General features: G+C 38.6%; 1 long non-coding RNA gene across 2 annotated transcripts; it reads right to left on the reverse strand.

Moving 5' to 3' along the window:
* Positions 1-10039: 10039 nt before the first annotated feature.
* On the reverse strand, positions 10040-13555 carry LOC125138901. Of its 2 annotated transcripts, none has more exons than XR_007138019.1 (3): positions 13318-13555; positions 13134-13205; positions 10040-10265 (listed from the first exon to the last, which is right to left on the reverse strand). It is a non-coding gene; the product is annotated as an uncharacterized LOC125138901 (long non-coding RNA). The 2 variants fall into 2 exon arrangements; XR_007138018.1 differs by having other exon boundaries at positions 13313-13555.
* Positions 13556-17117: the final 3562 nt, after the last annotated feature.

Here is a 17117-nt window from a genome sequence, read left to right on the forward strand (position 1 = left end):
TGTGTGTGTGTGTGTGTGTGTGTGTGTGTGTGTGTGTGTGTGTGTGTGTGTGTGTGTGTGTGTATAGAGAGCTAGTGTGTTACGAAGCAGAATGAATTTTAACACAGTAGGCTGTAGGTCAGTCTAAATGACTTCAGTCTTGGAGCAATTCGCTTTCACCAAGTTATAGCTCATATTTGAGGTTTCTGCTTATGGGCTTTTAAAAGTTAAGCCATTTAATATGGCAGATGTGATTAAATATTATGTTTATCAAAATACTTCATTTAGCCTGAATTATCATTGCATATCATTACTATCATTCTTTCCATTTATTTATTCATTGAAAATAACAAAATAGAGACCATGAAGTGTATCTAAATATTTTTATTTTTATAATTCTATTTTTATAATATTTTTATAATTATAATTAATTTTTATAATAAATGTGAACTGCAAATATTTAATTGAAATAATGTATCCTGTAACTGTAAAATGTACAATATTTACTGTGATTCATATCTGTTATCATAAACAGTGTGGTCATCTTGAGTTCAAGTGCATCATCATTCCTCTCTGCTTTCATCACTTCAGTTCACCTCCTTTGTTTTTTCCCCTCTACCTTATCCCTCACTTTCTCTTTTTTTTCCACTGCTCTAATCTCTGCTTTGAAGAACACACACACACACACACACACACCCTACCCCACCTTGTCATGCACTCTCTGAAAACTCAAATCCGCTTGATTTCAACACCTTTTCATATCCCGAACCTATCGGCTATCTGCCTGGGCGTCTGCACCCCGACCGCCTGGCCTCTCTGTCATCAGGGGAGTGTGTTTGTTCCTGTTGCCCCAATGTGTGCCCCTCAGCTGGGTTGCACTAACCCCCAGGAACCTGTTCTAGCCACCCTACTTCTAGTCCTTTCTTACCGTCATTACATAAACAGCATTTATGAGGTGTGGATAAGCAATATTCAGCTGGTGCATAAGCTTTGAGATTGCACCATGGGGCAGGAGGCTGCAGCATAGTCCCTTCCTTACTTTTTAATCCCTTTCCTTTTCAACCACAATAGGAACCATGTGTCTTGCACCAAGCAGGATAAAAAAACCACCAGGGAGAAAGGCCATTTACCTCATGAAAATTGATGTTGCACCGTAGAGGCTCATGCAGAGTTTGAGAGCATGGCAAATCTAGATTACGGAGGGTGCCATTATGGTCGTAAATAATAACACTACTGTGTGAGAACATTTACAGAACTTGACTGCTCAATGACTTTAATCATGGCTCAGCCAGTAAGATGTAATATTGTGGTTTAGCCTGTCCATTTACGCTGGTTTCCATATGATAATGGTGCATTTTCTTCCCTCTTAAAGAAGTATTATGCCCAGAAATCAGAACTATGCTAACCACGAATGAGAAGAGGTAGCGTCCCATTAGTGTGCCATTTGCACATCATTTGCTAAATGGTGCTTTCTTGATAGCAATATAAGCATTTTGAGGTTCATCAGGTGCCTTAATGTTTGTCTGTTATTGTATCTTCTCCAGGTCTTTCTCACTGCAGTGGGATGGACTGGAGGGTTTAAAGAAAGGTTTGGTTTGGTAAAGGCCCAGCCCTGAAACAAGATAATTCTCCATGGCAGATGCTTCCAGATGTTGGTTATTATTAACTTCTGGCATCTCCTTACCACAAGGGTGCAGGACAGACAGCCTCTGTCTCCATAACTTTTGCTCTACCTCATTTAAACTTTTATGAGAATAAAAGATTCTAGACTCTAATTGAATTCTTTTCTCGGGAAGAATAACCCTATGCCAAGATTATTCAGCTACATTTTGCAAAGGTCAGACATAACATTCCTTGTTTATAGTGATATAACATGACTAAATGAGATTAATGTTCTTTAACAGTTTGCCATTAGTTTATGGCCATATGGTAGTAGTAGTAGTAGTAGTAATAATAATAATAATAATAATAATAATAATAATAATAATAATAATAATACATCTGTATGGTAAATGGTCTGTAGCCCTGTAGCTAGTCTCTGGTCTGATTAGCTGCCTTCAGTTAAATCATTTTCTTGCATCTATAAGCTTATATGAGCCCCACCATAGAATTGACTACAAAGCTGTCATGGTATAGACATCTTGATTCTCTGATCAACAGTCAGTTTGATCATGTTGATTAGCATTGATACGGTATTTGTTCAGGATTTGTCTCTTGGAATACTACACATCAGATCACGATCTTCCAGTTAGACCTTTGCCCTATGCTATTGGTCTGTGACAAGCACTGAATCAGATATGATTTAGATCTAGAAAGTTTTTTTTGTTTTGTTTTCGGGTTTTTTTTTTAAAGAAAATGGCAAAAGCATGTTAGGGCTCAAAAACATGGTTCATGCCACTTCAGCAGAGAGGTAATGTGCTCCAGATGAGGATGTTTTACTGGCTTCGCTTCCTGTCTGCTGCTCTACTGGCTGTGTGGCTACATTTGAGATAAAGGGCTTAGTTTTTGAAGATCATCATAACAATATTGTTTTTATTTTTTTTTTCAATAATAATTAAGGAATTGCCTTCATTAGCTATGCTACAATAACTTTCTTGATCCGAGATTGACACAGTGGTTTGACTCTTCTGACTTAACGCAATGTCTAGGTTGGTGCAAACAGATGTGCGTTTTATTGTAATGCCATTTCAGTTCCAGATTTTAACACTACAAAATGTCAAAAAGTTCAGTACTTGTGCAAGAAAGTGTGGCTACATACCATGTGCAAACTTATTGAACTCTAAATTCACACAGATTCTAACCATTCATTGTCCAATACACATCACAGAAGCCACAGAATACCACTGTTCTTACATGGCAGAGTCAAGCTGCCAAACTCGTTTCATGGGTTCATGGGTCTTTCGGCACTCTACAGTAACAGATCCCAACAGGGTTGACAGAGGGGTTCCGCCAGTTCTTCTTTGTCCCACCGCTCTGTCAGTAGTAAGGGGTTTATCAGACCACCACTGCAACTCAAACCACGGTTGCACCACTGGCGACTTCAGGCTCCATCGTCTCATGTATCGTTTTCCTCCTCCCTGCAGGCCTCACAGATGTCAGCGTGTTTCTAAACCCTACAGACACAGATCAAGCCGCCGCATCCTTCCCTGTAGTATGCGGGTGACCTCTGTGATGGCAGCTAGGTCCTAAAATTGTGCCAAAATATATCAAGTACAGGTCCAGTGAGAAATGGCTGAAGAGCTTCAATGTCTCTTTAAGGTCATCTTTTCATAATGTAGTGTTTGAAGTGAACATTAAAGTGACAACATCCTTTTGATCTGTAGTTCTGGTAGGTCCACACACCAAAGTATTGTGTTTGGCCTGGGGAAACCGAGTGTATAGTGTTTAGAGCTGCATCTTCCTTTGAAATAGTTATTAGTTGATAAATCTTTACCTCTCATCCATAAGAACAGTCTATTCCATTTCAATGTATATATTATTTGGCAAGTCATACAGTACATTGCAACTTGAATGATCACACTCCGAAGTAAGGGTGTACTGGCACACCAAAGTTGCTCAAGTCAGACCGAATGCTGCTGATTGGTCTTTTTACTCTGATTTTTTTGTTCTTGGAAGAGTAAATACTAAAGCTTAATGCTAAATATTACATATGCAGTAAATGGGACTCTAGGCTGATGTTATCTGACCATGTTGAGTCACAGAGCTGATTTGGGAGGCTCTCAGAGCTCTAACTGATTATCAGTGGAGCTTCATGGAAAGGCCTGCGGTCTTGTCTTCTTTCCAGGTGGCTGGTTTTGATTAGCTTCGATTCAATAGGACTATCTCCTTTTCTCTAGGATTAAACTCTCTAAAAAAAAGTAGAGAGGTGGTGGCAGTTGCCTTGATGAGGTATGTGAACTTATATGCAGGAATTGTCCAAACACTATGATTTTGGCATCAGTATTTCAAGGGAACTAACCATGTAAGACTTGACCAAAATTTCACAAACTTAAACAGACAAATGCCGCAATCAATTTATAAATGACCAAATACAGCCCAAGATTTAACAGTAAAAATGCCTTCATCAACAAGGCATTATAGTCTCATAATCTCCAAAAAGTTTGAAATGGCAAGGCTACTTCTTTTGTTTTTCTATAAAAACATTGGCAATCTGAAGATGAATTTCAGCTTTTATTTCCTGACATTTACATCTGGAATCAGAAAATGTCACCTTCGGTGGCAGACAACCCAATTTTTTGGTGAGAAGTATTGGAATGTAACATGAATAACACTTAAAATGTTGTTGCTCATCTCTGTATTTCTTTGCCTTCTGATTCTTACTGCTAATAAGTGGTTTGCTTCTTGTTTTATGGCCTCTCAAAATCTTCTTTGAATGGTAGATTTTAATACCTTCGGACCTGCCCTGTGGGGGTTGTTGATGATGTCACGGTCACTGCCAATAGTGCTTGTGCAATGGCTCTGATTGATTTTCCTTCTGTTCTTGGCATCGAAATACCTTGGTTTTCTCCCATAAACAGCTCTCAGGTCTTCACGATCCATTTTTGTTAAACAACACTGCAGTCTACACAGGTGAAATTACACCTGAGAGTAGATGTTTAGAGCTCTGGACTGTTTAGACAATCTATAGTGACAAGCCTGGGCAACAGGAAACACCTCTTAGTCACGTTTCAATATTTATAGGCACCATAGTCTTGGTTGTTTAACACATCTAAATGTAAATATAAGCAAATATCATCACGTATTCATGTTTTTGTTTCAAACCCACATGTCTTCGGTGTATAGCAAAAACCAAAGAATTGACCTTGTTTATATACTGAGTATAATCTCTATCTATATAATGTCAAGATTACTTTTACTTTTTTGACTTGAATCCTTGAAATTCATCAATCTCTTTGTCGTGTAATGAGTTCTCTTAGAGGGGACGGACATACTTGGCAGTAATCAGACCTTATGTAGGTAAACGTGGAGACAAGCATCAACTCCTGATTGGAAATAATGCATTTCTAAAACTTGTTCAACTCACTAAAGATTTATGTAGTCTGCTAGCAGAAATACAACAAAATATAACTATTATCCTGTATAATAATACATTCAATTATTAACAAATGTGACGTATATAAAAGTATGAAAGTATTACTTTCACTTGTTATTAAAGATACAATCACAAAAGAATTTAATCTAATTGAGTTGTGAATGAAGACCATCATTTAGTAAGCACTAAAACTGACTAGATACAAAATCTCCACAACAGTATGTAACGAGATGTTAGGTAGTGTACCACTTTGTTTAGTTGTTCCTTTTTTTTTACACTTTGAAAAAGAATTCTTGAATATTAAGGGCTCATAAAGAATCTGTTGTATTTTTATGCCAGTATTTTAGTATAAGAGACTTGAATGTACTTGCTGTAATTCAAAAGTAAGAAAAAGTTCATCTACTTCAATCTCTGTGGGTCTCAGAGCAGTCAGTGCTGTTTACTGAACATTCAACAAAAATACTTGTCATACGAATCACAGTGCAGAGTGAAAATATTTGTGCTGCAACAGAGAATTTGCCCGAGGATTAAATCTGTCACTTGAAATAGTTAATTTTAAGATATTATGATCGTAACTATGTGGAATGCATCCATTTGCCTGAAGCAATTAACCCAGTATATGCGAATGTTGCAAATGTAATTAATGTGCCACTGTAACACAGACAAGCTACCAACAAACTCCAGTAAACACCAACATATAAGACTTAATCAGTACTAAGGATTAGGGAATGAACACATTCCTGGGTAACTGTTTCCTGTTTACTCTCAAAAGTCTGACCAATTAATAATTTAGGCAGCAGTTTCATAATCATAAATGCTGTTTAATTATGCAATCACAGTGGGATAAGTGTAGATATTCAGTTTGTGTGTGTGTGTGTGTGTGTGTGTGTGTGTGTGTGTGTGTGTGTGTGTGTGTGTGTGTGTGTGTGTGTGTGTGTGTGTGTTTGGAAGGTTAAATCTCATTACTCCTTTGGAACAGGAGTGTGTGTGGACGTCAGCTTATGACTCTAATCTGATTTGCAGCCGGGAACGGGTCGTTTCACATGACTGGTTTAATGCTGTGCTGGAGTGGCGCAAGGCACTGCCAGTGTCCCTGCAGTATGTGTGTGTTTGTGGGTGTGTGCGTGTGTGTGTGTGTATCTGTGTGTTTGTGTGTAGGTGTGGGTGTGTGTATGTGATTGAGTGGACTTGTTTTAATGTCTTGATGGGGATCAAATGTCCCAACAAGAATAGGACTTTCTGACAGGTTTGAGATTGCGGGGACTTTCAGCTGGTCCCTGCTTTTTTTTTGTTTTGTTTTTTTTTTTCTGGTTGGTTGGTTTTGTTGTTTTGTTAATGTGAACAAGTGGTTTGGCTTATGCATACTGAGGTTAAGGTGTTAAGTTCAGGTGCAGTCATAGCTGAATTAATAATTGTCAATCATAAGGTCCTTACAAGGATAGCAAGACAAATGTGTGTGTACTGTACATCTGCATGTGCATGTATTAGCCAGGAAACAGTTTTCTACTGAATAAACTCCAAATGTCACAAGTTGGGATTTCTTTTCATTTTTGTTGCTTTTTTTTGCAGCAGTAGCAACAGCACTAATCTAAGACACAGACCCCGGAGCCGTTGTGTCTGTGAAGAAAATGTGTGCTATTAACTCATGTATCTGGAAAGTGAAGGTTGATTTTCTGACTCTGGCACTCATTTCCTTGTAGCGTGTCTGTTTATGTGTGTCTCTTAACAAGAGCCTTATTTTAAACTAATGGACCATCAGATAATGTATCGAATAATTGGACCCCTCCTCCAGTATTGACTGAGCCAGTCCCCAGAGCGCAGCCTCTACCTCTTCAGTATTGTTTTAATAGTGTTTGTTTGTCATGGTGTGTAACTCTGTTACACTGTGTTTGTGTGTGTGTGGAAAGCATGGTGATCTAGGCGTGGTGAACAACTGCAGGTTGTTTTCCGTCTGTTGGCACAATGAGTGTTGCTCTTACTTGGAGAAAATTAGTCACTATGCAGTTTGCCACCAGTTCAGTGGTCTAATCACAAACAATTATTTAATTGATTTGTCACATTATCAATTTATGGGAAGGAAATTTAGGTCAATTTTTCCCCAAGATTTCTTGGAAACGTTACCCTAAATGTTCCTATCCCAGGTGCCAAGAGAGAAACCGTGTGAGTATGTTATTAAGAGTGACTGTTACCAAGTTACTTTAAGATTTTTAGGACACTATAAGATCTAATAAGATCTGTTTTGTCGTATGAAATGCCAGACGATGTCATGTGGAAATTCAGTACATGCGGGCGTATGGCAATGACTACATTAATCCCGATGCAATGATCTCAGCATGTACTGTCAAAAGTGGCGTTTGCTCTTTGGGCGATACAAACCGGTGCAACTGAAATGATGCAAGTGTAAGGGAAGGGCCTGGAATTACACATGTACATGCTGCAGATCTGAAGGCTTGTGAGTCTACTGAAATATTCTCCCTGGGAAATTTACCTGCCCTGACTTGTTTGTTTTGAGGATGAAAAAACTATGAAAGAGGCCTGATTTAATTGCAGCAAGATTCAGTGCTGACTGAATAAACTGTGTAAACGGTGAGACTGGCTCAGACACCGTCATCTTGGCTTCACTGCTTGAGAAATTTGTCAGGGAAAAGACAGTAGGGTTTCCAGTGCTGATAGAATTATGTGAAAAGCAATGACAGAGATATCACTTCAAACGCTCTCTCCAGCCTCAGATCCTGGTGACGGATCAAATAAACATTTTGCTTATCTCAGAAAGCCTTTCAAAGAGAGTCACTGCTGTGCATGTGTGTGTGTGTGTGTGTGTGTGTGTGTGTGTGTGTGTGTGTGTGTGTGTGTGTGTGTGTGTGTGTGTGTGTGTGTACGTACAGTTGTCCTGGTTCTGGTACTGGTGTGTGGGCTGATTATAATCAGAATTCCTGTTAACTAAGTTCTAGCATTGAGAGGTGTATGTGTGTGTGTGTGTGTGTGTGTGTGTGTGTGTGTGTGTGTGTGTGTGTGTGTGTGTGTGTGTGTGTGTGTGTGTGTGTGTGTGTGTGTGTGTGTGTGCGTGTGTGTGGGCGGGCATGCATGTTAAGACTAGCATCTACAGAGCAGCTCATAAAGTGCTCACTGTGTGAACACGTAAAACATTTGTCTTTGTTCTTTTACTAAAGCATTGTTTTCTTTTGTATGTATTTGGTATATATATATATATTTTTTTTTCACATGAGGAACATTAGGACAATAGAATTTAAACAAGTTTGTACACCTCCAGTGTTCCTGTCTCTCTCTTTCAGTGGTGTTAGGTGTTGTGTAGTAAATATGGCCAATGCAGGGCAGGCAGCCAGCAGATAAAAGATGAAGACATGAGGCAGGTTTGGGCCACGGAGGACGTGCAGCGTTCTGCTTGTGTCTCTGTTGCTTGTGTCTCTGTTGCTTGTGTCTCTGTTGCTTGTGTCTCTGTTGCTTGTGTCTCTGTTGCTTGTGTCTCTGTTGCTTGTGTCTCTGTTGCTTGTGTCTCTGTTGCTTGTGTCTCTGTTGCTTGTGTCTCTGTTGCTTGTGTCTCTGCCACTTGTGTCTCTGTTGCTTGTTTATTTCTCTGTTGCTTGCATACAGTATCTGTTGCTTGTGTCTCTGCCACTTGTGTCTCTGTTGCTTGTGTCTCTGCCACTTGTCTCTGTTGTTGTGTCTCTGTTGTTGTGTCTCTGTTGCTTGTGTCTCTGCCACTTGTGTCTCTGTTGTTGTGTCTCTGCCACTTGTGTCTCTGTTGCTTGTTTCTCTGCCACTTGTGTCTCTGTTGCTTGTGTCTCTGCCGCTTGTGTCTCTGCCACTTGTGTCTCTGCCACTTGTGTCTCTGTTGCTTGTGTCTCTGCCACTTGTGTCTCTGTTGCTTGTGTCTCTGCCACTTGTGTCTCTGTTGCTTGTTTCTCTGCCACTTGTGTCTCTGTTGCTTGTGTCTCTGTTGCTTGTGTCTCTGCTGCTTGTGTCTCTGCCACTTGTGTCTCTGTTGCTTGTGTCTCTGCCACTTGTGTCTCTGTTGCTTGTGTCTCTGCCACTTGTGTCTCTGCCGCTTGTGTTTCTGTTGCTTGTGTCTCTGCCACTTGTGTCTCTGTTGCTTGTGTCTCTGCTGCTTGTGTCTCTGCCACTTGTGTCTCTGTTGCTTGTGTCTCTGCCACTTGTGTCTCTGTTGCTTGTGTCTCTGCCACTTGTGTCTCTGTTGCTTGTATCTCTGCCACTTGTGTCTCTGTTGCTTGTGTCTCTGCCACTTGTGTCTCTGTTGCTTGTGTCTCTGCCACTTGTGTCTCTGTTGCTTGTGTCTCTGCCACTTGTGTCTCTGTTGCTTGTGTCTCTGCCACTTGTGTCTCTGCCACTTGTGTCTCTGTTGCTTGTGTCTCTGCCACTTGTGTCTCTGTTGCTTGTGTCTCTGCCACTTGTGTTTCTGTTGCTTGTGTCTCTGCCACTTGTGTCTCTGCCGCTTGTGTCTCTGCCACTTGTGTCTCTGTTGCTTGTTTATTTCTCTGTTGCTTGCATATCTGTTGGCTGTGTCTCTGCCGCTTGTGTCTCTGTTGCTTGTGTCTCTGCCGCTTGTGTCTCTGTTGCTTGTGTCTCTGCCGCTTGTGTCTCTGTTGCTTGTGTCTCTGCCGCTTGTGTCTCTGTTGCTTGTGTCTCTGCCACTTGTGTCTCTGTTGCTTGTGTCTCTGCCACTTGTGTCTCTGTTGCTTGTGTCTCTGCCACTTGTGTCTCTGTTGCTTGTGTCTCTGCCACTTGTGTCTTTGCCACTTGTGTCTCTGTTGCTTGTGTCTCTGCCACTTGTGTCTCTGTTGCTTGTGTCTCTGTTGCTTGTGTCTCTGCCACTTGTGTCTCTGCCGCTTGTGTCTCTGCCACTTGTGTCTCTGTTGCTTGTTTATTTCTCTGTTGCTTGCATATCTGTTGGTTGTGTCTCTGCTGCTTGTGTCTCTGTTGCTTTTTTATTTCTCTGCCGCTTGTGTCTCTGTTGCTTGTGTCTCTGCCGCTTGTGTCTCTGTTGCTTTTTTATTTCTCTGCCGCTTGTGTCTCTGTTGCTTGTGTCTCTGCTGCTTGTGTCTCTGTTGCTTGTGTCTCTGCCGCTTGTGTCTCTGTTGCTTTTTTATTTCTCTGCCGCTTGTGTCTCTGTTGCTTGTGTCTCTGCTGCTTGTGTCTCTTCTCATCTCTTCTCGGATCCTTGTGCCTCCTCTGCCTTTGTGTCTGCTGCTTTTGTCTCTGCTGCTTGAAATAAAAGCTGTTCGAACACCTCTAATTGGAATCTGTTAACTTAGTTATACAGTTTATATACCCAATTCTTTAGATCAGTTAAGTTCACAAAAGAAATAAAAAAAAATACAACTTTTAAATGCTCAGCAATTCACGGAATAATTATATGTCTATAAACTTTATAATAGAACGTGAACAAAATAGTCAGTGGCTTCAAATAACCATTGAACACACATACAGTTCACCTATCAATGTCCAGTTTCTAGACTGGCAGAAAAATAATAATAAATCATTTTCATGCATCACGTCAACTATGTCAGTTTTGCCCAATTGGTCGCAGTAAACTCACTCTTACAGCCTTCTTTAAGGGTACAACAAAATAAATATATATATATAGATATATATATATATATATATATATATATATATATATATATATATATATATATATATACATACATACACCTCTCCAGGTTACTATTTATTTTATTTAATGATTTCGACAATTTTTTCTATGGGTTAAACTTGTGTCTCTCTTGCTGATGTCTCTACTGCTCTGGAGCTCCAGGCCAGGACAGACAGTGTAATTTCTAGCAAATAACTAAGAACTAGCTAATTGGCAAAATCCCAGCCTAAGGGGAAGAACAATGTGCCGGGGTGAAGCTCAGACGTGTTCTGACTGGGCTCGTGAGGTCATTAGATGGTCTTGTGATTCACCTTGTGCTGCTGTGGGTGGTCCTGCATGGATCCCCCTATGATTTGTACTTCCAGCTCACCCTAGCTTGAGCAGATAATCTCACCTGATACTACAGATTTGCATCCAAGACCTGCTGCTGTAATCTTAAAGACTTTCCTGTGCTCATCCTCACGACTCTCATACTGATGTCTGTCATTGAACTTGTATATAATTATACACTTGAAGGAGATCTCTGTCTGCCTTCTTCCTCCTGAGCTCACAAATGCCAACGCTAATGTGTACGCAAATAAGTTGCCATAAAAAATGTTTTTAATTTTAAATTCCGTAAAATCTGTAACTTTTTTTACAATTTTTTAAAATTTTATTATTATTATTTATTTATTTGTTTGTTTGTTTGTTTGTTTATTATTTATGTATTATTATTTTTTTATTTATTTTTTTTTACATTTGAAACAGCACACAACCTAATTGCCACTAATTAAACCAAATTGCAGCATCATCACCACAATATCATTACAAAATACATGATATCCAAGAACTCGTGGCTCACTAAAGGCCAGATCGTATACACACACAGTGCAACAGCAATAAAGTGGAGACACATCTGGATTTTCTAACAGAGGGAAACAGAGTGAAGCGAATTCAAACAATCATGTGATATATATTTTAAAAAAAACAAAAAAAAACTTCACCCCCAATTCTCCCTTATGCCTAACATGGACAATCTTCCTTAAGGTATTAATATATATTTTAAATGAACAAATAATTACTTTTCCCTCATCTTTTAATTGCTATACAGGCATTAGATGTTTTATGTTTAATAGTAATGTTTATTAATCACACTTCTTCTCTCTTCTGTCATGCTTTGGCAAAACTCTTCATGTATACTGTCATGCCAAAAAAGCTTACTGAAATGAATTGAATTAACTGAATACTGTCATATTGCCCAGTACTAGTGGGAATAATTGAAAATTCAATGATTTATTTCATCCTTTTCTTCCTTTTTGCAAGTGAGGAATCGCATATCCTCAGATGCTGTGTTTAATGTGGTTTCTGCATTAAGCTCCCTGATTCTGATCTGGACTGATCTGATATAGCAGGTTTTTTTTTCCACATTTAAGTGTGTGAATGTCTTTCATTTGTGACCAGCAGCAGCACATTTGTACATTGACATCAAATACCAAGACCTGCCTCTGCTTCTCTGACTGTTTTTTTATTTTTTTATTTTATTTTTCAGGTCACGGATGGATTAAACCTACAGGAGGAAGATAAGCTTTCACAAAAGTGTGCCGTGAGGATAATCAGACAGGTACAATGCAGATGATGTCACATCACAGGAAACCATCACGTGCTTCATCTTGTTTTACGTTTTCGCCACCTGTTCGTCATCTGTTTAAGCGACACAGACAAGATTACCAAAAAGTACCTTGTATTTTTTTTTTCCTCTCCATGACATCATGTGCTCAAAACTTTTTCTTTTTTTCCCTTTTAAGAAACTGGACTGTGAGCCAATGAACTGGAAGCACACGTTGTTCTTTAATAATTAAGAATACTTTTGATTTTCCAAAAAAAAATAATAATAACATTTGCTAGTCTACTTGCTCTGTGTTTTGATTGTCTGACTCACTTCAATCTCACTTTCAGACCATTTTTTTGTACTAATTTGCCTGTTTTTTATTCCAAAGCACAAATGTACAAAATAAAAGTGCTGGAATATATGCCAAGATCATCACGTGTTCTTGTCGTATTTTAATCTCCGAAGCAGAGCTGGAGCAGGTAGGACAGGTCTGTCCAGCCCATATCCTGTATGAATTACATCGCCATGACCAGGCTGTTCTTTTTAGAAAAATAAAAAATAAAATGTCCAGAAGCTCGTGAGTTTAGCTAGTGATACTATCAGGTATATAGGTGGCACATCTGGTTATTTCTTCCTCCTATTGTTACATCACGGTGACTAATTTTGGTTAATCTGGTTTGTCCTGGCCTTTACTTACTTCCCTGTCTTTGGAAATCTTGGAACACGTGAGTTTCTCTGAAGGCACCACCCCCTTCATTTTGTCTGTAAAGGTCTGCTAGACTTTTTTTTCCTCTTACGCACAATGATTAGGCTATTCTGCTAAATTAGGATAAACCAGTATGTTTTATATCTTTGTTCCTTGTAACTATATACAGTATAGAAACTTGGTGTAGGTGTCATACCCTGTTCTCCAGAGAAGTTGTGTTACTTAACCTGCCTGTTTTCTTCATTCACGATCTCATGCACATCCCTTTCTGAAGCAAATGAAGAATTTAATTCACACCAAGAAGACACTTATTCAGTTACTTCAATATCATAGACGTCAAAAATAAAATAAATAAATAAGTAAATAGTGTGTTACCTTACATTTCAATCCTCTGGCTGATACTGTTCAAATCCTTTTTGTTCTTCCTCTCCTCATCATCTCAAATATTTGAGCTAGAGATTTTGAGGTTTTCCCTCCAAATATCAGACCCCTTGTTCTTTCACAATTCCACCTGGTACTTGACCGAGCCTCAGTCCAGGACTCACACACTACATCCGCAGACAAAATCTTAACTTGCTCGTAACCAAAGATGGGCACCGGCTACCGTACAGTACATGCTTCAATAAGTCAAAACAAATAGAGCTATAAATATTGTCAACTATGACCTGTTGTGTTGTAAGTGCAAAGTTCAGAAATGTAAAAAAAAATATCCGTAAAGCTCCAACAATAATCCCAAATATTATTGAACGAATTTATATAAGGAGCATAATATCTGAATTGAAGGATTATGTTCATAAAATACATCTGTGTTTGTTACTTTAAAATGAAAGCAATTAGTAATATAACATACATGCACATGTATTTATGCATGTATATGAACTTGGACACAGTTTAAAGCTCTCTGCAAGGGCTGGACACATTTTTAGCTAGTAGCTAAAAGCTGTAATGTAATAATATATAGCAAGTTATATGTTTTAAAACAGACAAACTGCACATTTTCAGGATCTCAGAATAGTTGTACTGCACACACATTAAAACTAGAATGCATTTCCTGCTTAGACAATTGAATTTTGATGGCCATATCGTACAGGGAAATTATTGAGAATCACACTCTACGGTGTCACCCAGATGAAGTGAGTTCCTTAATGAGTCTGTTTCCTCTCAAGGCTTCTTCCTCATGTCGCCCCATGGAGTTTTCCTTGACACCGTCACCTCACGCTTACTAATTAGGGTTAAGTCGAAAATATAGAAATCTATCCTGAATTTCTTGAAAGCTGAATATTTGAATAGTGAATATTTTTATTGTTAAATGCACTATAGAAATAAAATGGAATTGAAATGAGTTGTTGATGGACAAAGCAGCATGCACTCTGTATGTGATCGAGATAAAATCAATGAATCTGGCTTCTTTCTTTTCTGGCTTTCAGCACTCCACAGAAACAAAGAAAAAAAGAAATGTGACTAAATTATTGTTTGACTAAATGGATGCAGAATTAATTGTGTGAAACTGGAAGTAGGGTACAAATAGAGCTATTTTTATACAGCGACGGTGTACAGTACACAAAGTTCAATTCAATTCAAGTTTATTTGTATACCGCTTTTTACAATGGGCTTTGTCTCAAAGCAGCTTTACAGAACAAAAACATAGAACAGAAGTTAAACATAAGGAGAAATACAAAGAATTAAAATAGTAAAAAATTAAGATATATATATAGTTCACAGTGTGTATGTATGTATGTATGTATGTATGTATTTATCCCCACTGAGCAAGTCTGAGGTGACTCAGGCAGCAGTGACAAGGAAAAACTCCCTTAGATTGGTAAGGAAGAAACCTTGAGAGGAACCAGACTCAAAGGGGAACCCAACCTCATATGGGTGGCACTGGTGGTGTGATTACAAATATACAGTCAAACAAGTGTTGAATTGGTATAAAGATCACATAGAGTTCAACTTTACACTTCTCTTTATATTGCTTGTTTGTTCAGTACTTTCATACCTCAGCGTGTTCCTGATCCTGAATAGATAGTCATCAGTTCATGCTAAACCATCTGCATAGTTACTCTTCTCCAGACCACTAACCCCATCTATAGATTATGTCTATAGTGCTAGGATTTAGAAGCATGTGCTGTTAAATTACAGGATGAATAAATAAAAAATGCAAATGAGAACTATTTCTAAATTCAATAGGAAGAAGCGGTGATATATTTTTTCCTCTTGTTTCCTCACCACGAAAAGACTCGTGAATCCTGGGCAACAACAATCAAAACGTAGTCCTGACAATCTGCTTATCTCTCGCACCCAAGCTAGTGATTTGTCCAAGCCTGCCATTATGTGTTCAACTGAATGTGTTGGTTTCTTTACTGATGGAACATCTAAGCTAAATTTCTCAGCACTAAACAGTGACACATTTTAGGCTTAACTGGGTTTGGTCAGTCTTATAATATACAAACAAGATCTACTGGTGATGTGGCCTTTCTTTGGAACAATACGGTCATGAACAGACCGTTTATCTTCCTCTTCACATTGTCATCATCCTGTCTTCACTCATCAGTATTTTCTGACCTGCCACCTTTAACTGTTCCTGAATTGTGGGTACACAATCCATGTGTAGAGAAAGCATTGAATAGTTAAATACACGGTTAAAACACACACTGAAAGTCAACGGATGCAGCCTGATCATATTCAATGCAATTCAATTCAATTCAAGTTTATTTGTATAGCGCTTTTTACAATAGACATTGTCTCAAAGCAGCTTTACAGAACATAAACACAGAGCAGAAGGTAAACATAATTAATGATAAAGGAAATAACGAATAATAAAAGTAAAAGAATTGACAGAATAAAAAATTCTAGATTATTATTAGATGTATATAGTTCACAATGTGTATGTATTTATCCCCCTATGAGCAAGTCTGAGGTGACTCAGGCAGCAGTGGCAAGGAAAAACTCCCTTAAATTGGTAAAGGAAGAAACCTTGAGAGGAACCGGACTCAAGAGGAACCCATCCTCATACCGTATGGGTGACACTGGGGGTGTGATTGTAATATATAGTGTATCTATAGGAAACATTCAAGTTTAGCTTTTAGTATTTCAATATTCTAAGCTTAACATTGTTACCATGGAATCTGTTACTGCAATCAAATTAAGAGCGTTTTTATCACCTAGCACTACGTCCTGGATGAATTAACACATCTCAGTATACAATCCAGCTTTCACACACTATCTACATCTCAAAAAACGTAATCAATAAAATAATCAATGTACATCTTATTTATTTTCTACACTCTTTACAATCTAAAGAGTAAATGAAAGAGTAAACTCTCTAAAATCATTGCATTGTATACTATGACAAAGTACCTTACCTGAATAAGTTGATGGCAGATATTTAGATGAAATCAATGATTCTGGAGTTGAGACTGCGATTCTCCGACATAAAAGTCCTCCAAAAGAGCTTTACTTAAAGGAAAATGATCTGGATTATTACATGCTGATAATGACCCTGTAGTCAAACCACTATGGATAATATTAGCCCCAGCATTTGGCAAAAAATGGATGTAAATCGGACTCCGTGTGCTCCTAAGCCACTGGAGCCACACTTAAAATGGCAGCAGGCCGAGTGGGGTTTGATAGTGCTACATGATTTCACACACGATTGCGATATTGTTCTCTAAGAAAGATGTATGAGGTTTTATTTAAAAAGCTTTGCTTTCGTTCACAGGTTTGTATCACGACAGCAGTGTAAGAAATAATAGTTGTTTCATGTCTATAGTCAGGTTCATCATTCTGCTTCTGTACAACACCATTATGGAAACAATCAAGATGTGACATTTAGCAATAATTCAGTGGTTTTAACAACAGTATTGCATTAATCATATAGAAATGACAGGAATTAGGATGTTTTTACATTGTCGCCCCATGTACACAGGCTCATATGTAGTTTCATGGTTGGTGTGTCCTGTTTCCTCATTACTTCATGACAAATGAAGGAGACATATGGACTGGACTTGGAGTTGGAATGCCCATAGAGCAGGTATCACTTCAGATCAGATATTTCTGATGATAAGGTCACAGAAATACACAAGTTCTAGAGCTGGCTTTTCAGAGCTCAAGACCTCACTAGTATCAGACCACAACAAAGATGTCACTCTGAACCAAGAGGTTCTTTCAAAGCAAACAGTTG

The sequence above is a fragment of the Tachysurus fulvidraco genome, chromosome 15 (genome assembly GCF_022655615.1).
Source record: "Tachysurus fulvidraco isolate hzauxx_2018 chromosome 15, HZAU_PFXX_2.0, whole genome shotgun sequence".
NCBI classification, from domain to species: Eukaryota; Metazoa; Chordata; class Actinopteri; order Siluriformes; family Bagridae; genus Tachysurus; species Tachysurus fulvidraco.